Below are 22,028 nucleotides of genomic sequence, written 5' to 3'. Positions count from 1 at the left end.
TATAGAGACACAACAATGGCAAGCAGAGAATGGCTGGAAAACAGCAGCTCATAAATGCATTCATTTTTAATACATTTATAAATAACCCTGCCTTTCATTTTTCTCCCCCGCCACTTGAAAACACAGCAAGCGCTCGCATCTTTCTGCGAGAAAGAGAGGGAGAAGGGGAGCACAAAGGACTTGTAAGGTCGCATTTCCCCACTCTCCCATCCAAGCCCGCGCAGAATTGAAAATGACAGAGAGATTTAGTCTTTATTATCCTGAGGGGAAAATAGTTATTGAAGCGTCGCCCCGGCGCATTCTGCCATTTTACCTGAGGTGGAAAGAGTAACATGGCACTACAAAAGGGGAGGTTGCGAGGAGGGGTAAGGCAGAAAATAAAAGGAAAATAGGTGGAAAAAAAGGAAGTCAGAGGCACAAACAGCGCTAACAAAGCTAGCTGCTTTTCATAACAATGGCGTCATGGCTGCTTACAGCAACCTGTAGGGCTTCGATAAGGCTCTATTAAGGCCAGTTAACCTCACCTAAGGGGAACACTGAGACAGCTTAGAGTATTTGAGCACTGAGAGGGGAAGTGAAAGGGGTGCTCCACGGGCCTTTTCTCTGCATTCACACTGAACCACGTCAACCCATACACACACACACTGCACATATTCAAAACTACCCAATTACTGTACGCATTCTATACAGCTCCAGTGGAGAGAAAGAGGCTCTTCCCATCTGCGCCTGTGAAAAACCTAATTGTTATTATCATTATTCAAAAATGCGAGCCACCCTCAATGAAGACGATAATCATAAAAGAAACATGAGACGGGATAAACAAGTGACACCCTCACTGCCTTTCTTGACTGGAAGTGAGGGGAAGGAAAGAAGGGAAAAAAAAAAAAAACGCTGAAGCAGTGCACAGAATTGGATCCAGTTATTTATTGATTACACACAAAGCACTTCTAAAGCTTCTAGTTCTATTCACTGTGGCGAGAGTAGATAACTGCATTCGAGCAGGCCTTCACTCCACTAACTTGCAGAGGGCGACACCCAGCACCTAGCTAAACCCTAAGCCCTCGATTCATCGATAATTAATGGGGATGTTGGAGCTAATCCGATTGGAGATGACTTTTTTCCAGCCTGCCACATCAATGGAATAATCATGGGCCGAAAACCCAGGCCTTTGCTCCCCATTACCTCAGGCAAAAGAATTCCTGAAAGCATGCCTGGAGGGCACCTGAATTATATACACCATTAGGAGAGAGAGGCTCTCAACGATCCATACGAAACAACATTCTTGGCTAGCTCCCGCTCTGTCGCTCCGACTGTTCTGGCAGAAGGAGATACATATGCACACATATTGAAGGTTTTTAATGAACCTCGTGTGGAAGTGGAGGTGACGCACCGCGGGGTGGGGGAGGGATAAAACAAGAGCTTGCTTTTCATAGATGGTGCGATACTGATGCAAACACCAGCCACTGCGCATTAATAATGCACATATGCATGTAAAGCTGGTGGGGTTGGGCTACTGTAACATCAACAAAGGGTCAAAAGTTGGATTTAGGCAATAGCCACTTGGCAGTTTGAAGTTCCATATGATCCAATCAGTAGCCTGTTCACTGCAACGATTAATGCTTGAAGTGAACGTACAGTACAAACAAACGTACATTCGTTATGCACTCACATTATCCTGCAACTAAAAATCACTTTCATTATTGATTAATCTGTTTATTATCTTCCAGATTATTCAGTTGGTGGTTTTTAGACTATAAATTTCACGTCCACAGTCCAAAACCCAAAGATATAAAACAAAAAAAGCAGCAACTTCTCACATCTAGAGGCAGCAACTAGTGAATCTTATTTAGGCATTTACTTAGCAATTAATAGCAAATAATGGTTGTGAAATGACTGATCCATTAACTGATTCACTGATTCTTTGACACACCAGTTGAACATTACTCGGCACACACATCGACCCAGCTCCTGGACCCCTCTCTTGTCTTAAAACACACTCACATTGGAAGTTTCAGTTACATCATTAGTCAGGGACAAACACAGCCTGAGCTTAACAAGTGAGTTTTTTCTGCCTACTGTTTCAGGGCTAAAATACACCCACCCCTCTGTCTCTCTCTTTCTCTCTTCCCCTCTACGTCTGTCGGCCTGGTGGAAAAGCGGGGCGAGCCGAGCCGAGGCCCTGTAATCTAAGACCAGATTTTCATTGGAAGCAAATGCTTTCAATCCGTTGTAAAGACCGGCTCATGTTCAGCAAAGCCTACAATAACAAACCTAGGGGCTTGTCCCATGCGAGTTGGGAAAACAGAAGCAAACGGCCAGAGTATCAGCTCAGAGTGTGAGCGAGTGAGTGAGTGAATGAATGAATGAGTGAGTGAGTGAGTGAGTGAGAAAGTGAGTATGCATGCAAAGTCAGCAAGTTGGAGAGAGTGGGCGAGTAAGCGGGCTCCAGAAAAGGTGAGAAATCATGAGAAGCATGGAGAGAAGGGGAAACAAGGGAGGGAGAAAGCACAGAATAAGGAATGAAAGTGTGTATTCTTAGAGAAAACTGTCACAAGAAATTGCATGATTCTGGGTGTGATGTCTATACTCTCTTGCTACCGTTTTAAACAGAGGAGTATCACAGAGAAATGCTTTTTTTTTCCAGGTGTTCTTTCCAGTCTAGTAATCGAACCGCTAACCTTCCAGTCACAAGGCTGCTTTCTAACCTTTAAGCCGCCACTGCCTCATATACAGTTGTACAATATCATTCTGCAAGATATCAACCATATTTTAAAGTATACATCCTCTGTATTGATTTATGGTGCATGAAGTGGTATGCAATCAGCAACTGTAATCTTCATAACTCATAGTCATGAGCCTACAGCACATAAAATAACCCCATCACAAATCAAAATGATGCATAATGTGAGAGATGTTGTGTGCATTACATCTCATATCATTTCTACTTCATGTCACTGAACATATAAGAACTACTTGTATTTCAGCCTGAAATGTACAAGATCTCCTCAATACATTTACACAAGGTGATCAGGAAAGAGAGACTGAATAGAGAGAGCCTGATATAACTGATTTTAGGCCCTAAATCAGAGAGGGAAACCCTAATACCTCCCCATTTTTCTCTCTCTTCCCAGTACTTGTAAGTAAGTCTGACCTATAGACATTTACTTTATCTAGAAGGGGAAAAGGAAGGAGGAGGGCTGGGGAAGGGCCGTCAATGTTATTGGCATTTCCATTTTCACTGCAATTTGATACCAATCACCTCTGCAAGGTCTGGGGCTAATTTCTGCTTTTCTGTAACCCCAGCAAGCAAGGGAAGGGTGGGAGGAGAGAGAAGAGAAAGGCTGTGGGAGCAAGCAGCGAGGGTGAGGCAGGAGAGGTGTGTCTGGCAGCCATGTTGGGGGAAATGTCAACGGTGTTACCTCAGCTTGTGAGAGAGAGAGTAGAACAGGGAAAGAAAATGAATGAGAGGCAGTGAAGGAGGGTCAGAAAAGAGGGAGAGGGAGGGATGAGAGACATTCAGTGACAGTGGAAAAGTGGAAGCTCAAACTCATGTCACTGAACGAAGCAATGAAGGAGGAGAAAATAATGGATAGGAGAGGGAAGACATGCTGTGTGACACCCTGGAGTTAATCAATTGAAAAAAAAAATCAGACTCGGGACAGTCAAACAGGACACGTCCACTGTAATGCAAATAACTGTTTTTCTCATATTTAAAATTATTGCGATCGCTTTTATCTGAAAGATTAGAAATGACTGCTGACTTTTTTAAGAGAAAATGCTGAGGAGTCATTTCCATGTGATGTGACATCTCACTGTCAAGAGAACAAGAGAATCTTGACTTGGTGGTGCACTCTGTTCTCCAAGTTTGCTCTGTCGTCAAAGAGATCTTTCAAAAATGGCATACTGTGCAACAAACATTGGCAGCTCATGCTGAGTTGCATCATTTTGATACTTATCAATTGTTGCCTGTAGCAAACGCGTTACAGACAGAAGCAGTCAAGAAGTAACTGAGATGTAAAAATCTGAAGAGTGAATGTGATAAAATTGCTGTTTTTCTGGAGAGTTGATGCTGGGAACTACGACACTGCTGCGTGCTGATCTGCATCAAGACACCGCAAGTGTGTGGGCTGACACTTGACTGACATACACAATTTCAAATGGATCTGCACCGATGTCAACATGGCCTCAGTAGCAACAGTCATCAGTTCATCATGCAGCCAATAAGCCTTTCAGTTGGTCAGTCAGGCAGCTGCCCGCTGTGTTACTCAGTCAAGCAGTGGGCCATCAAGCCAGCCAGTAAGCTCGTCAGTGTATGAAGCCACCAAGTCAGTCAGCCGCAAGTGAGTAAGTCAGTCAATCAAACATTCACTCAGACAGTCGGAAAGCTACCAAGGCAGCTCGTAAGCCAGTCAGCCAGTGAATCAGTCAGTCACTCTCCATACACAGGCTGCCAGACTCATTAAGAGCATCAGCAGGCTGAAACCCAGGGCTCCAAACATACAGAGTGGGGCGGCTAGGCTAGCATGCTCCACTCTTGCCACGAGGAAAAGCCACAGGCAGAACTCTGGGCCTGGCCCACTGTTCAGCCATGACAACGTCTTTGCAACTAGTTAGAGGAGGGGCTGGGAGGGGGAGGGGGGGGGGGGGGGGGGGTGAATCAATGCAGGATGGTGGGGGTGCATGTTCGTGTGTGAAGAATGCATGCATGCATGGATGTGCATTTGTCTGTATGTGTGTGTGTGTGTGTGTGTCTATCTCTGTCTTTCTTTATGCATGTGTGTTTCCAGCCACAGAAGCCCTGAATGTCGTGTGTGTGTGCGTGAGTGTGCATATATGTGTGTGTGTGTGTCAATTAGGGAGCAGGCCAGTGACTGGAAGGAGCCAGGGGCAGTTGAAATGCCCCGGGGCCAACCAAGGGAAGGAATATTTTATCAGTCCCCTCACACGCTGTATACACAAATACACACTTGCACACAAACACACACACACACACACACACACTGTGAGCAAACAGATAATGACGTTAAAACTAGGTTAGCTTTCTTCATGCATTTCCACGAGCTTCGTTAGCATTAGCTAAACAGACATTTATTTCTATGCTCATTCAGCTTCGATGGCTTTTATTTAAGCCTTTCCTCCACTTCATGTTTCATTCTTGCCTCCCCCTCCTTCGTACTTCATTACTCTCTCCTCTTTCTCTCTGTCTGTTGGAGTGTGCGGCTGGGATGGAGGACATTTGCACAGCATTGGGGATGTAAAAGTGAGGCATTGTTATGTTTCTTCACTGCAGGTTTGAAGTTTTCCTTCCTTTTTAAAACAAAGTGGCAAAAGACGTCACTAATTAATTATCATTAAAATCGAAGGCAATCTCATTTAACATCGTTCATTATCCAGCTTTCATTCTACCTCTTCAACTAGTGAGTACTAATGACACTTCCTCTCTTCTGCCTCCCTCTCCTATGTCTTTATCACATCTCTGCATCTCTCTGTCTCAAGGCATACCCTGACATTATCAAGCAGTATCTAGGCTAATCTGTTATGATCTGATTATGAACCATATCTCAGCGTAAGGCAGAGATTGGTACTACCTGCCCCGTCTGCGCGGGCACACGTGCCATTCGAAGGTGTCAGCCATTTTTCTGCTGCCTGGCAAATTAACAGCCACAGATTCACCAGTTAGTCATCTGCAAACAGTGATCTTGTCAGACACGTTGCTTCCAGCGCAACGCAAGAGAATTATGACATTTAGCTTTCTAATAATTTTTTTTCCTTCATAGAGGCACTGCTGACTTGAGGGATAAGGGTTATGAATATTAGCTTTGTGCCAGATGTCATGAGTGGGATCCTGTGTGAGGAATCATTCACATATGGCTAAACGTTTTTGGAGGTTACCGTGAGATGTTTTTGTGAGGTTTTATAGGCCGTGGATGGACTGAGAGAGAGAGAGGAGGTGGGGACAGGTCTTTTGAGTTTATGACAGTGCATTTAGTCTAAGGGCTGTTTGTTGCAAGAGAGAGAGAGAGACAGAGACAGAGAGAGCGTGTCTTTCACTGTGAGAGCGAGTGACCTGGAGCTGATCCCTCATGGGCCACTCCTAGAGTTTCACACCCCAGAAAGCTCACATGACCCTGGGTTGGCTGCCCAGGCAAGACTCAGGCCTCAGGGGCCTGCTATCCTGTTCCACATGGGATACACACATCTCATATTGGCAGGCGAGAAATTCATACACATATACACACTCAAAACATGATACACAACACACACACACACACACGTGCTGAGGTACATTCAGTAAAGTGCTCTCCTTCTCACTGTTTTTCTCTCTTGCACTCACACACAAACACACACACACATACATTACATTCCCAGAAATCCTCAGAGGGGTAAAAAAAGGGCTCGCAAGAGGGAAGGAGAAAAGAAAAAAGTGGCGTTTATTGTATTCAGGCCATTCATAAGCTCTAGACTTGGGGAGGGGGAGTACAGGGGGGGGTTGCAGGCAGTGGGGGGTTCCCTTTGCATGGCTCTGGAGGCCCCTCCCATCTCCAAATATTCTGAACATGCAGGAATTCCTTGCAACGCAATTCCCAAGTAGGGGCACATTTTCAAAAGCTTCCCTTTACAGCTCCAAAAACAGACACACACACTTGAACATACTCACATGCACCCATTTCCTAAGATCTCCCATACGGCAGCTTTCCAAAAATGACTACCGAAGTATTCTAAAGCAACACACACACACACACACACCTACTTCAATACAAAACACTCTCTGTGACCAATGCAGTTTCGCCTCCCTTTTATTCCAGAGGAGGAGGAGAGACAGAGAAATCCCCTCGACTATTCTGCGGATAATGACATGCGCTGTCGACAAAACAATATGGCTAGTCTAGACTTCCCTTCCTGCCTTTGCCAGAGAGACTCTCAACTAGTTTCAGATCTTTGCCCAAAACTCCAGCCAACGCATTTGGATCATATCAGTCTGAGGCATAGATTAATCTTTGTAGAACACACACCGGTAACAATATATTCAATAAATAGATTAGGTAGACAGAGAAAGTTGTCATTATTACAAAAGAAAAAAATTGAGGCTTGCCAGGTAAACAATCAGGGGAGAGCTAAGTAATTGCTTCCTGTAATCAAAGACAATTCCATTGAAGTAATTACAGTAAATAACGAGTGCTTTGCAATAACAAAGCCGGTTACTTTGAATGATGACAGTTTTGTGGATCAGCCCTGACAGATTCAATAATGACAGTAACTGGTGAGTCATTTACAAGGGTTATTTGTAATTAAAGCACACTGGAGACTTCTTGTTGTGAGAATCTGAGCCAAGTTTGGAGCAATTATTTCATTTGTGGTGATCTGATGAGGAGAAGATCAGGAAGCCAGACACAGGGAATGTGTTTAACTTAAAACAAAAAAAAAAAAAAAAGAAAAAACACAGGCCAGTTATCATATTTATGAGCTAATTAAAAGAGTTTGTCAAAACCTCAGGTCTATTAGATTCATGTGGCTTTCATTGGAGTGGTTTCAGTGATTGCTGTGAGTATTCACATTGAATATAAGTGGACATTTGTGCATGCTTTTCCATGTGTTTCCTATTAACATGTGTGTAGGTGACGTACACATGTAAAGACACACATACAAGAGTCAGACACATATATTTTAGTGTGATTTTAGTGCTGAAGTCAATAAATCAATTTGTCAATCTACAAAAAAGATAAAGCCAAACATTCTTTACATTTGATGTCTTAAGCTACAACAGTGTGTTGTTTTACATGGTTGTAAAATGAATATGTTTAAGCAATAAGCCATCTGAAGACATGACTCTGGACGCTGGGAAATTGTGGAAATTTCTTCTACAGAGCAAATGATTAAACTTTTATAAAATAATGAATATTAGACCCATGTTAATGGTCATTTTCTCCGTGAAAGTGTTCCTGTGTGTTCTGTGTGTTATGGCTGAGGCCCATCCACTGTTGGCTGTGACGGGGGTGGGGGGCGGGGGGATCAGGCCTGTTGACATAGCCATAGGTGATGGCAAAAATGTCAGTGTAAATGTGACTGCTCTCTCTGTGCCATTTTCCCGTAAAGGGTCATCACCACAGGCTGCCTGACACGCTGGAAACTGTCTGAAGCACAGGGCAGCGACACGACATTAAACTGCAGTATGCCTCCAAACACACACACACACACACACACACACACACACACACACACACACACACACACACACACACACACACACACACACACACACACACACACACACACACACAGCAACTGCCTTTTATTCGCACTTCCAGATCAGTCCAGAGAGAAAGAATGAGGGAGAAAGAGACAGACGGTACAAGCTAAAATGAAAGTGTAGGGCGATGAATTCACCCTTTCATGTTGAGCACTTTCGCTGTGTAACTATTGATTTTTCCCCTCTTGCCTTTGTGTTGCCGTTTTCTTTTTTTTCTAACCTGAAGATAGAAGGCCAGACTCAGTTCAAATGGGAGCACTTGTGAGGGGGGCCCACAGATTCTTCGCCTCAGTGAAGGGATGCACACTCACACACACACACACACACACACACACACACACACACACACACACACACACACACACACACACACACACACACACACACAATGGTTCCCGAAATTATGACAAGATTCCTGAAATCGTGTCTGTTTTACTTTTTCTCACTCTTAACTCTTCTCTCTCGCTCAGATGGCTTTTGACACCTTTGACTCACTGAGCCTCCGTCAAACTCTGAACACAACAAACGCACAGAGAGAAAGAGAGAGAGGGAAAGACAGAGTCAAATGGACTATGGAAGAAGAGGGGAAGGGGGGAAGGGATGGTAGAGAGGACAAGGACTATAACAAAAGCTAAGAGCACTTAACAGCACAATGGCACGGCGGTCCTTTCCAAAAGTCAGCTGATGTGCTGAAGGGCGTTCCAAAGTCCTTCAGTGTAGATGTGGGACAAAGAGAAGGAACCTTCAGCGACACTATAGGAAAAACATCCTCTTATAACTTTGTTGTGGACTAACCCTCAGTTAAATATATATTTTCAGCCAGAGAAAACTAGACATACTCATGGAAACCCTTTAATAAACCATCAAATTATCCTTTTCAGTAAACTCAAACTGACCGTAAATATATCTTTCTTTGCACGAAGAAACTTTCTTAACTTTCAGGATCTCTCTACTCAGCTTCAGTACGAAGGTATCATTTTTGGCCGACATGAATTTACTGAAAAGACATCCTTTCACATGATCTATGCATCTCTCACAATGAGCTACATTTAGCAAAATTATATCTTGCAGCACTAACTTGTTTTACTTCTACCAGCCTATCAAAACCACCAGTTTAATTAACTAAAATTAAGTGGAAATGTATCATTTCAGTACCAACAATCAGTCTGTTCTGTCTGTAATCATCTCTACATGTTTGGGGTGTAGATCCATTAACCAAACTAAAGTTTCCCAGCTTATTTTTTTGAGAGCGAGCGTGTACAGCTCTCGCCCGTGTGTGCATTTTTCCACATGGCAGCTATCTGAACGGCACAGCCTCTGATAAACACTTATAATGCACAAGGATTTTCCCACTCATGCTAACCTATCAGCGCCAGCCAAACTGCAGTATGTAGTGAGATAATACAGGCACGCTAACCCTGCGGTGGCACAAGCTAATAATAGCGCATTAGCTTCCAGTGAGTTTTTTTGGAATAACAGAAGGTTTTAGTATTAGGAAGGAGTATAATATGGTCTGCACCCACGAGCTCAGGTTACTGAGGGGGTGGTTAGGAAAACAGGATAAGTCATTATCTGAGCAACAACCTACTCCATTTAAATGCTTTGGGTTGTTGCATTTACATTTTAGGGTTTTAGCTGATCTTTAATGAGTAAACACACAAGTAAACCAAACAACGGCACTGGCTGCTGTGCACTTTTATCATAGGATGCCCTCTCACCGACTCCTTCTTCAAGACATCCGCACTACTGCTGTACAAACTCCTCTGTTTCACAGTCTGAAGTATTAAATGAACCTTATAGCCTCTCAGTCCAAAGTAATTTTGTCTCCTGTTCCCCCTCCTCGTCAGTGTGTCTTTGATAGACACAGGATGTGGTGTTGCGGGGATGTGGGGGATTTGTAGTCCTATCAGCCTCCCCATACGCGGGCCTGATAAGGCTTTCGGGACAGGGGCAAAGGAAGAGGAAGTGAGTGGGTTTACAACAGGCCTACTTCCTGTGGAGCATGGGCCCATGTGGACGGGAGTGATATGCCCCCCGTGGACGCCGGCGCTCTCGCCACACAGTCCCACCAAGCCACTTCCTGAAAAAGGCAGCCCTCTCTGGGGGTGACTTCCTGTAAGAGTATGACCTCTCTGCTGCTTAAGAGAATCTCAGTGGAACAAAGACCTGGGGCCGCCCATGGGAGCTGGTGTGTACAATATACATATATATATGCAGTGTGTGTGTGTTTTTGTGTGTGTGTGTGTGTGTGTTTAACACGGCCACTCAGGCCTTTGGTCTAAAGGTTATCACTAGTGAGAATCTCAGCCCCCAGTCCCTGCTCATCTCTTTGAGTTTCACTGGCTCGGAGCGAGACAGGATGATCGGGTTACAACCAAATGTGTGCGTTCACAAGTGTGTGTACCACAAGTGGCATGCTTTGTGTTGCTCCGCAAACACACAAAGTAAATGCCCACGCTGCCCTCCAGCCCACCCTGCTGCTTTTGTGTTTACCTGCAGGTATTTGTTATCTAGACCTCTCTTCCCTCTTCCTCTCTCTCTAAAAGTTTAGAAAAGCTTGTTGAGGTCTTTATCTCTCAGTCAGATCCCTATAGCAGGTATCCATGTCAAAGGGACCAAGGGGAGGAGGCCTCAGGGGGCAGCATGTTTGGTCTGGGTCAGCCCCGGGTCACGCTTTAGCCCGGCTGACATACTTCACCTCCAACCTCCTGCATCCTAGGTTACCTGGGCTCACAACACACCACCTCGAGCATGGTATTTCACATCAATGCTTTTAACTGACATTTTCACCTTAATTGAAATAAAATATTTGAACAGGTAGAATTCAGCATCACTGCAACAACACAAATGGTTGTAAATTTGCCACAGAGATCAAGTCTGTGGCTAAATTATACGGTTTTCCAGTCCAAGAGGTCTGACGTTGTTCACTCTTTCACTTTTAAATGAGTGAACACCTGTGTGGGAGCCAGGTTTGAATGTTAGCAGCAAAAGCAGTTGCATGTGTCATATCAGGGTTATAAAATAACCCCTAACAAAAAATGAGAGTGGCATCGACCCATATTCAATGATAAAGAAAATCCACAGGGATGCAGGTTCTGACCAAAAATGGCGCTTCTGCTGGTGTTTTCCTGGCATGAAATTGGCTTTGTGTGGGTGTCGTTTGGAGAGCCGGCTGGTAAATTCTCCCGTTCTTTTGTTAGAAAAAAGGGGGGGCTCCATGCATAATGGTCTTAGCCAGGGAGGTCTGGAACTGTGTCCATAAATTGAATTATTTCAATTTGAGGGAGAGAGAGTGAGAGAGAGTGAGAGAATAATGGAGAGTTGCCGTGTGAGTGTGTGTTGCATTTACATGCGAACATATGCATGTGCGCTGATGGAGAAGGAGAGAGAGGGACTCATTTTTATTCTTCTACAGGGCTCACATTTTCAAATGAGAATATAACCCAGGTTGCAGGAGATTACAGAAGAGGCCAAATGTTACCTTGCAGCTGGAAGCTACAGTGGATAAAAAAAGGCTGCTGGTTGAGGCCGCCATCGCTGCAACAACAATTTCCTGCCTGAAAATTACAGTCTCAGTATGACATATCTTTCTATTATTACAAAGAGATAAACTACACAAATAAAAACAAACGGTGTCGCTTTTTAGGGAGAGTGAAACATCTTCACAGGTCTTAAATTTGTTCAACATTAAAATTTGAGCGATTCTATTTTTTTCCCATAATGCTGCCTTTTGAAAATGAACTCTTCAGTCATATCTACATGTTGAGATAAACAGATCTCCCGGCGTCGTAATTGTGATGTAATTGCTGAAACAACAGATATGAGACTGTGTTTGTGTGCATATGTGTATGTTTGTGTCTATGGATAGGGGTGGGGGTGGGGTGAAAATTTTCCTGACACAATATAATCGGCAGGGGACCATATGGCAAACTGGCAGCAAGCTATTTATCCTTATCCTCTTTGGAGGCTAAAATTAGCACTTCGCTGTTTGTAGCTTTAAGCTGGACTCCAACCACTGTGATAGGGCTAATAATAAAGAAAAAAAAAAAAAAGCGGCCCAGCTGGCACAGCTACTCCACCTCCTCTACCTCATTCTGTTTCCAAACCTTTCATTCGCCCAGAAACTTTCTGTTTAGCTCCCTCTGTTTCTTTTTCTCTCCATCTTTCAACATGTCCACAAAGACATATTGAAAGACGTGTATGTTAGGTCGCATATGCGGACGTGGCCAAAATAACCTCCATTTTAAGGCCACATCACGTTAATCTGACCACTAGGAAATGTGTTCATATCATATAAGTGTTGCTTGAGCCAGGTTTCCCTATAAGCCCATGTGTCAGGAAAGCCAGGATTTCCTGAACATGGACCCCCTCGGCTAGCTTAAGAGCGTAGGATGATGGGGCTAATCTCTTTATCAAAAGCTCAAATAAACGTTGGAGCTCTGTGCGTGTGTGTGTGTGTGAGTTGCTTATTTGTGTGTGTGTTCTTGTGTGTGCCAAGGGGCCAAACAATGCTTCTCCACTGAACAAAGTGCTAATACCCTGTCTCTTTGCTCTCCCCCTCCCTCCTCCGTTCCTTCTCTCCTTTTCCTCTCATTTTCCCATCACACAAGTGAATGCTCTAACTACAGTACAGTACTCTTTCATATCCATCTAAAGTTATGACTTTAAAAAAAACAGCGTTAATTTTAGCTTTTTCCAACATAAACAGAGGGAAACCGATAATGAAAAAGCTCAGTTGGTCCTTAATCATCCATTGGCCGAGGTGATTGTCTGAATTCTCCAGCCTGCTATCAGCGTTTTCCCTGAAAAGTTAACATCTATCTGATCAGAGGCCTCCTGGGCCCTGAGCTCAGCTCCTCTTCAAGGGAGGAGGAGGAGGAGGAGGAGGAGGAGGGAGACACAGGCAGCGGCATGAGAAATGGAAAGATAGAAAGAAAAGAGAGAGTTTGAGGTCGTTTTATGGGCCAGATGTAATGCGTTGTGACACATCAGTGATGAGTCGCTGTGATTTCACTGTCAGATTCCCTATGAACCTGTACTGGCCACGATTAAGAACCAGGGCATTTTCCGTCTGTGACAGCCTGTGTGTGTGTGTATGTGTGTGTGTGTGTGTGTGTGTGTGGGTCTGTGTGTGTGTGTGTGTATGTGTATGTTCCAGGCAATTTGGAGCTGAATTGAAAACAGAGAAAATAAAGAGCGCAAACTGGTCACAAATTTGGAATTTGTCACATTTCTGCACTATGATGAGTTTCCTATGGCAAGAACACAAGACCCTCCACACAAACACACACAAATAATTTCACAAGTGAATGAGTACACTTCAACTTTTTATCCTATTTAGTTCCATAACAAGTGCATTACCACACTGCAACCTGTTTACATTTGCAAGCGAAATGCTATAGATTTTTTTTTTTTTTTTCCCAAAAGCAGATATCCAGTAATTTGACAAAAGTGGCATCTTCTTTTAGGATAAGACTACACAAGAAAGGTGCAAATTATGGTGATTCATACTGAAATAAACCTGGACGGAGTCCTCGGTTGACACTTTTAAAGCGAGATCTAGAATGTAGATGTACTTAAATGAAAATATCTTAGGGTTAAATGGACAAATCATGTGTGGAAAACAATTCCTCTTATCCTAATTTTCATTTCCTACACACAAGCAGAAAAACTGCTGCAGATAAGACTGAAAAAACTAGTCTTTACCAGGTTTACACATTTAACTTTTCTTGTCATAATCTCCCCACCCCGACACACACAAGAGATCTCTACAAGGCAAAAAGTGTGTGTAAATAGTATCTTTTAGCAAACACCAGTAATTAGATATAGGCATTTGGCATTCACGCCAGTCGCAAATTAAAGAAGAGCGTTTCCTGTAAACAGACAGCGAGAATGTGTCTACATCATTAGCGTGCCACAATTATAACATGGGAGCTAAAGATACATTTCCCTCCCGCTTGAACTCCCTCACTGGAGCAAATGAAGTAGAACCTTTTTCTTTTTTTTTTTTTTTCCAAATGAACGGGTGTTATACTCTTTCTTGGAGCAGCACCAAACTACATGGTGTGATCCAAGCACATTTATGGGTAAAATGAGGAAGACAAAAGGCAACACAGACAGATTTGTAAGCAATGAAGAGACATAACTGATACCAAAGTTTTCATTTGAAAGACTTGCTGAGAAAAACACATCCTAGGCAAGCACTAACACTGAGCGAAGGCATACGAGAGAAAGGGAAAGAGGGAGAGAGAAGCTATTTCGTGTGCACACATGTCATGAATGAATATGTATTTCATGTAAATTGTGCACACAAGGCATATTGTAATGGTCTGGGCGAGACTTTGCATTTCTTTGGTCATGCAAACATGCCCACATGTAACCAACAGACAGAGAGGCAGGCTGAATGAATGCAGGGCAGATTTAAAGTAACAGAGAGAGCGGGGGAAACATTTTATTCACCTTCGAAATCTGCGCGGCATTCTTCTGAATATCATTAGAGAAAGAAAGAGAAAGAGACGGGACGGAGGCTTTGAGAGGGAATAAAGACGAAGAGACAATGTGTACAAATATGAGGCTCACATGATGATATGTAAACATGGCCAGCAACACAGAGTGTATAAATCCCAAAGTCAAACAGTCAAATAGCCTTTGACACCTTATCAAGCTGTTTTATGGCCATTACCTTCTCACAGACGAGATGTTCACCCAAGCCAATAAAATGCAAGTTAGTGAACCTGAGTGACAAAGATTGTTTGATGTGTGAAAAGAGGAGAGGAGAGGAGAGGAGAGGATTTGGTTGGAGAGGGTGTAGGAAGTCACTTTGTTTACTGGTATTTCTGACTCTTTCTTGCACACGACCCCTGCGGCCCGGTGACACCAGCCTTAATCCTAAAAGCAAACTGGCCCCTCGCTGTGGGAACCTGATACAATTTCCTCTTTTTCAAGAGGGGCAAACTCAGGCCACTCCGAGTTTGCTTATCGGCCGTGAGGCAATAAAAAGTCATCGAGGGCTATCATTTTCTCTGCGAGGCAAGTCGCTACGTGTTGGTTGACGCATCGGCTGCCACAATAGAGCGGGGTCGTAAAGATCTCAGTGAATCTGAGAGAGGAAGGTCGTGATTGGACACTGAAAGGCCAAACATCTCTTTTCCCAGGTAACCACAGATAATAATGTTTGAGATGCAGTAAATCCAGTTGAGGCTGAATAAACACTGCTACCGGCAACGCTGAGTTGCTGAGGGATGTTTTCTGAAGGTGAGACGCATTTACCTTTTATGTTTTTCAGATATGGATTTTCATAAACAGCATGTGAACAGAAAGTCAGGTTTGTGCTCTCGTGACCCCCGTATGATGATCTTCAAACTGTTTTTTGTTGTTGTTTTTTTTAAACACATGGACACATGCTTACATGCACTTTACTTTAACTCCCTCAGAGACACAGAGTGAGCTTAAGGTGGCCCTGCTACAGCTCTTTCACCTCTGAACTGGCAGAGAAGATATTGCTGTTTGCTAGCAGCAGTGCATATTCCTCAATAGACCCCCAAACAACACTCAGCAGCACTTAACACACTCATCAGGGATAACTGGTCTGTGTCTCTCTCTCTTTTCCTCCCTCACCATAGCATTTTATAACACACACACACACACACACTGGTCCAGTCGGCATCAAAATGCTTTCACAGCATTCACCCTCAGATCCTCTCCCTTCCTCCTTATCTTACTCTCTCATTTTGCTGTTTTCTTTCTGTCACTTTCATCTCTTTTTTCCCCCCCTGTTCACGCTCTGAGGAAGTAAAAGAGAAAATCATGTTTGTGTTTCTGCCAGCTACTGTACTGACACACACACCTCCAGTAATACAGACTGCAGACTAATCAAGGGAGCCTCATACCTTTTATCTACCCACAGAGCCTCACATTTAAACAGATTAACGGGAAAGCTGGACACCAGTAAGACAATTACTGGACTGAGGATCTTCCGCGATAACGTCTAGACAACGTCTAGACAACCGACACACAAAACCAAATACTGCAGAACTAAGTTCTTTTCAAGAGCATTTTCAAGAGAATTTTCAAGAGCAACGGCAACTAGGAGAGAAAAGCAAGTCAGGAAGGGGAATACACACACACACACACACACACACCATACAAACTCACACACAGTTCTCTCTTCCAGTCTACTGGACAATCGGACCAATTAATCGGTGACTTTGAGGGGGCCACGTGAAGCCGTGTGATTGGACAGGCCGCATCTAGCTGCTGATTGCCTGGCACCCCTGCCCGTGTCCCCATTTGCCCACCCTGGCCCTGGACACTGGCCAATGAGACAACAGAAAGCAACGGCTCCTCTGTGGCCTGACCTTGTCCGAGGGTACAGAGGTCGGAGGCTGGATGGATGGATGGATGGATGGCTGGATGACAGGATCAAGAATATTCCAGCCTGATCAATGGGGATTCACAGCCAGTGGAGGTTATATGCAGTGATTCAGAATGAACAGGGTGAAACCGCATCAGCGAATGATATTCAAACACATATCAAACCAGGAAAACTTTTTTGGGGGAGCCAAGTCCTGGTAGCCATTTGGGCAAAGGTTTCCTTGTCCAACCATCCTAGCACCACCTGTCTTTACATTTAAGTGATACTTCACAGAATATTCCTGATCTCTCTTATGTCTGTGTCTTCCATATTTTAGAGGGTTCTATTCATTCAATCATTTATTCAAACATCAAACTCGAACTCACTGTAATCATCGAGTACATTAAATATGCAGGAGTCTCATAGTACAGACTGGCGCAATTAGTTTAAGGATAACCGGAACTTGCATGCAGAGGAAATTAACTATATTAGACTAAGAACAACATGCTAGACGTAGGCATACATGTACACACAGTTTAGGTCTGTCAAACTGCAAATATCAGCACAAATGTTGTGTTGTGTATTCCTGCTATTACACCACGCAAAGAAAAAACCCTCAGAGCTAGATATCACAACATCCAACCAGAAATCTCAGGCCAGTACTCAGACACCAGAAATGTATGCAGACACTAACACATAGCCTTACAGGGAGCTATTTGCCTTGGCACAGCACACTGTACTCTTTACAAACGGTCTGGGTAATTGGTGATACATATCTAATATCGCCAGTCATCGCCTCACTCCCTGGATGTTTCTGACAAGCAGAGAGGGAAACCCTGTAGCTTTCAAAAACAGAGCAAACACTCTGCCCCGCTCCTCCGCTCGACTCGCATCCACATCGCTGCAGCTGCCTGATTCAGTGCCTGAATGTTATTCTGTTTCCCTCGCACGCCAGGCCCTCAGAGAAGCCAAGGGGTGTCCTTACAAATTCACACAGGCAAAGAGGAGTACTTTATACTGGGAGAAAAAGAGAAGGCCCACTCATGTCCGTGAGGGACCCCCTCCATCGCATGCATATATGATCTGTTAGCTTTTCCTCTGCCCTTCGAGCATTACTCTTCACAGAAAGGCATGATCCAAGGCAAAAGAGCTACAATGAGGCTTCAACAAAGGGCTTCTGGGTATTAAACAAAGGGGCCTGTTGGTAGGAACTAGCTAGCAAACAGCTGGACTAATAGAGTGGGACTAATTAACTACAGGGCCGCTCTCCGACTCTCCCTGTCGAAGCTTGCTGGATGTTTACAAAGATCACCCAGAGAAAGGGAGGAGAAAAATAAGAGGCTTTTTTCTTTGTCTGCTCTTTAGGGAGAGAGGAGACACCCAGGACTGATTTTAATGACATGTGTGAAGCAAATGTGATCCTCCCTCCATTTTTTGTAACTGCCAATGGAATTTAGTGCTAAAAAAAATACCATCACCATTGTGGTCGAAGCATAAACAACATAACTAAGAGCTCAGCATGTGAGCATTGTCACCACATGCAAAAATAAAAAAAAAAGAAGTTTTTTCTTAACTGCGCACATTGTCGCTGGGACACGAAGCACTGCAAAACATCTGTTGATGAATAAAAGGTCCAAGAGTTATCATTAAATACCACATTAACATTTACTTTGCTTTGGAAAGAGTATCTTTCCTTGCAATCAAGCTCCACAACGTGAAGGTAGAGACCTCTGATCTTACGTAATGCGCAGACCTCCTCATGATTCCTGCAGCTTTTGCGGTTGAGAGTGTGAGTGCTACATTTTTTTTATACCAGCGTGCAGTGAACCGTTCAGAGAAGAGGGCAGAGCAGAGCATGTGTTTATCTCAGGAATAGCCTCAGAATAAAGCCTGAGAGAGAAGAGACTGGAGTTCACTAGTTAAAGGCCCTCGACCGTCCAGCATCCTTCCTCCGAGCTGTTTCACTCTGCTGGAGGGGCAGGATGGAGGGAGGAAGGGGGTGGATGTGGAGTGGACGACACAGAGACAAACGAGGAGGAATTAAAGAAAGACTGAGATGCGAGAGGAGGTGCAGAAAGTGTGAAGGACTGAGGAGAAGGAGTAGAAGGGGTGGACTGAAGGATGGATGAGAGGAGGAAGGAGGGGATAAGTAAAGGAGAGGAAGATGTGGCCATTAACTGTGCAGCTCTACAGGCAGAGGGGAAGAACATGAAGAAAGTGTAAGAGAGAGACAGAGGGAAAGGTCAGTGAGGAAGCAATCTGTTAAAGGTAGAACAAAGAAAGAGGTATGGGAAAACAAGATTAGAAATAACAGAAACCTGAAGAAAAGGAAATAAGGAAAGAGGTAACAGAGGGAGGGCAGGAGGAAGAGTAAAGATAGAAAAGGTGACAGAAGGAAGAGGAAAGATTAGATGAGAAAGGGAGACTGAAGGTAAGGGTAAAATGAAAGAGAGTGAGAGATTAAGGAAAAAGAAGAGCAAAAAAGAGTGATAAAGAAACAGCAAGAGAGGATGAGAAAAAAAGATGACATGATAAAAAAAAGTATGGAGGGAAAAGAGAGATGTGAAAAATGGAAGAGAGACAGATGGAGAAGAAGGAAAGTGTGAAAGGAACAAAGAGAGGTGAGAAAAAGGGAAAGAAGAAGGATAAACAAAGGTAGTGTTTTAGAGCGAGTGGGAGGCATGGAGGAAAAAAGGGGGAGGAGAGAGAGAAAAGCATGGGGATACACAAGGAGAGAGAAACCGACTGAGAGCAAAATGAAAGAGAGAGACGCGAGAGTAGGTGGGAGACAAGGGAAAACTGGAGAAGAGAGGGAGGATGCGAAGATGAAAGAGCGCAAGAGAGAAGGAGGAGAGACAGAGGGGTGAAGCTGTCGGGGAGAGAGCGAGCAAAGTGCCAAACAGATAAATAACCAGCTTACTGGGATTACCAAGTGACTGACACACAATTTGCCAGAGCCAATATGACGTGGCAGTGATAGCGCTTAACCCATATAAACCTGAAACCAGTCCAAGATGTCCTCCGGTATTTACTGTTGTCACTGTGTCCCGATGCTCTGCACGGTGTGTGTTTGTGTGTGTGTGTGTGTGTGTGTGTGTGCCTGCATGAACACCACATAAACAAAGCAATCTCTCGCACACACACACACACATGGGCCGACATCAGGATATCTGCAGGCTGCAGAAAGACCCTGACAGAGCTGTTTAGTGCTCTCTGGACTTAAAGCACACGTAAAAGCCTGAAGCAACAAATGTATGCTACATGGCCAAATGTATGTGGACACCGGACCATTATACCTACATGTGATTATTAAAAATCTAATTTCAAAACTGTGGGAATTAATGTGCTGCTATAATGGCCTCTGCTGTTTTGGGAAGGCTTTCCACCAGGTTTCGGACAGAGACCATGTACCTTTGGCCACACATGTAATGCAAGTGGAAATATGAGCTTTCTAACAGTTGAAAATAGGGAATGAGTGTTTGAGGACCTGCAGATACCTACATGCATCGTGCATCATGTTTGGCTCCCAACTCATCTACAACACTTGGACAAATCAAAGCGCCTTCTTCATTAAGCCGAAACACACCAACACACGTACGCATGGAGAATGTACACATATGTACACACACCACCCCACATTTTACCCTCTAATGAACTTCAACAACAAACAAAACCCCACAATAGCCGTGGAGAGTCGGAGGGAGAAAAGAGAGAGATATGAGGAGATGGAGAGAGAGAGAGAGAGAGAGAGAGAGAGAGGGACAGAGAGGGACAGAGAGAGTGAGAGGAGGCGGGTCAACATAAGAAGTGGGTCTATAATTGGAAAGATGTGAAAAATGAAGTGTCAGTTTGGTCAATAGAGGGCAAAGGTCAGAGAAGCAGGAGCCCAAACTCGGCACAGAGCACACTCATTAGAGCGACCAATCAGATCTTGCCTGGCTGCCCCAGACCATTAGTCATCAGAGGTAGAAGCGTGCACACACACAAACACACACACACACTATATTGCTTTGTCTTCCCCTATTTCACTGATTTCACTATTTTTATAAGCCTGTTCTCCTCTTACACATCATCTGTCTATCTTTCATTTTTATCTCAGCTCATGTCTCACCTCTCAGTCCCTCAGCTCCTTTGTCGAGCATCGCCGAAGAGTGAGAAAGAAGGACAAACAGCATGTGAGAGAGAGAGAATGTGTGTGTGAAAGACACAGAAAGAGAGAGGATGAGAATGAGTGTGAGACAGACAGAGACAAAGAGACAGAGTGTGTGTGTGTGTGTGTGTGTGTTGACTATATAAATGGCTGCTCGTTGGAGTGGAAGGCATGGCGGCGCTCTCTGCTCCCACCCAGGCTCTGCCTCCTGGCACTGGCAACCCTGCAAACTGCTCGCCTTGACATCGCCTTCAATAATATATGAAGTTGCTTTTTTGCCTACAGTTTGTTTGCAGCGCCGCCCCACCACCTCCAACCCATCATCCAACTGCTGCCTCTCTATCCCTCTCTCTCTCTCTGTCTCTCTTTAACACAAACACACACAGACACATATTCCTCTATACACCAAGCCTCAGCAGAGTTGTCTGGTCAGAGGCAGTTTAGACTAATGTATTCAAATCTTTAAATTTGCGGCTAACCTCAATATCATAAGATACAAAGATTAAGCAAATCATAAACAAATTCTTTACATATTTTACATCTTTCACATTTCAAATTCTCTAATTCTTTTCCAGAGATGTTTGGTCTTGAATCATTTCAAGTGCATAGATTGTCAAAGATGCAAGCAACCTGCATTAAGGGTTAAAAGCTTCAAAGACATTGCTTCTTAATATGAGATGTGACTAATCCTCAGTGTCAGAAAAACTTCTCCGACCTGTCAGCTTTCCAAATATTGTAGGAAAAAAAAAAAACAAGCAGCCTTGTTTTTAGCGGTATTTGCCAATATTCTTTGAAGAATCTGAAATGGATTTATGGGCCTGAATTTCCTTGAACAGGTGTATGCAATCCTTCAAACCATGATAAAACACAAAAATCACTGCTTTATGGTGATTTTCTTATGACAACATCAAAATATTCCTAAAACATGAATCCTCCTAAAGTATAATCAGTGATGACAAAAAAAAGAGACATGAAATAGAGCAGCAGAAGAGCCATCTACTTGGTAGATAGTTCTGCAAACTATGTAGTCAAATAGTACTTATAATATGAGCTGTGCAGTCTGAGAGGTGGTACACGCAGGGGCACACAAACACAGCCAGACAGGCTCAGATGTAAAGCTAACTGCATGCTAGAAGACTTTAGCATGACATAAAAAAATTGCCAGGGTTGTACCAGGAAGACAGAAATCACTCTCCTGACCAGGGTAAAGACATCTACCACACCGTGTCTGCACTGCCACTGTGTCCCTGAACAAGGCAGACAATCCCTAATCCAGA

The 22,028-nt window shown here is 43.9% G+C and overlaps 1 protein-coding gene across 1 annotated transcript in view; it reads right to left on the bottom strand.

Moving 5' to 3' along the window:
* LOC121189830 (homeobox protein Meis1) overlaps positions 1–22,028 on the bottom strand; it is an 82,016-nt gene that overhangs the window by 43,891 nt on the left and 16,097 nt on the right. The gene's annotated exons all lie outside the window — the stretch shown is intronic.

This window comes from Toxotes jaculatrix, chromosome 11, assembly GCF_017976425.1.
Source record: "Toxotes jaculatrix isolate fToxJac2 chromosome 11, fToxJac2.pri, whole genome shotgun sequence".
NCBI lineage: Eukaryota > Metazoa > Chordata > Actinopteri > Toxotidae > Toxotes > Toxotes jaculatrix.
Note: the sequence above shows the minus strand (reverse complement) of the source record. Positions and strands in the feature narration are given on the sequence as shown.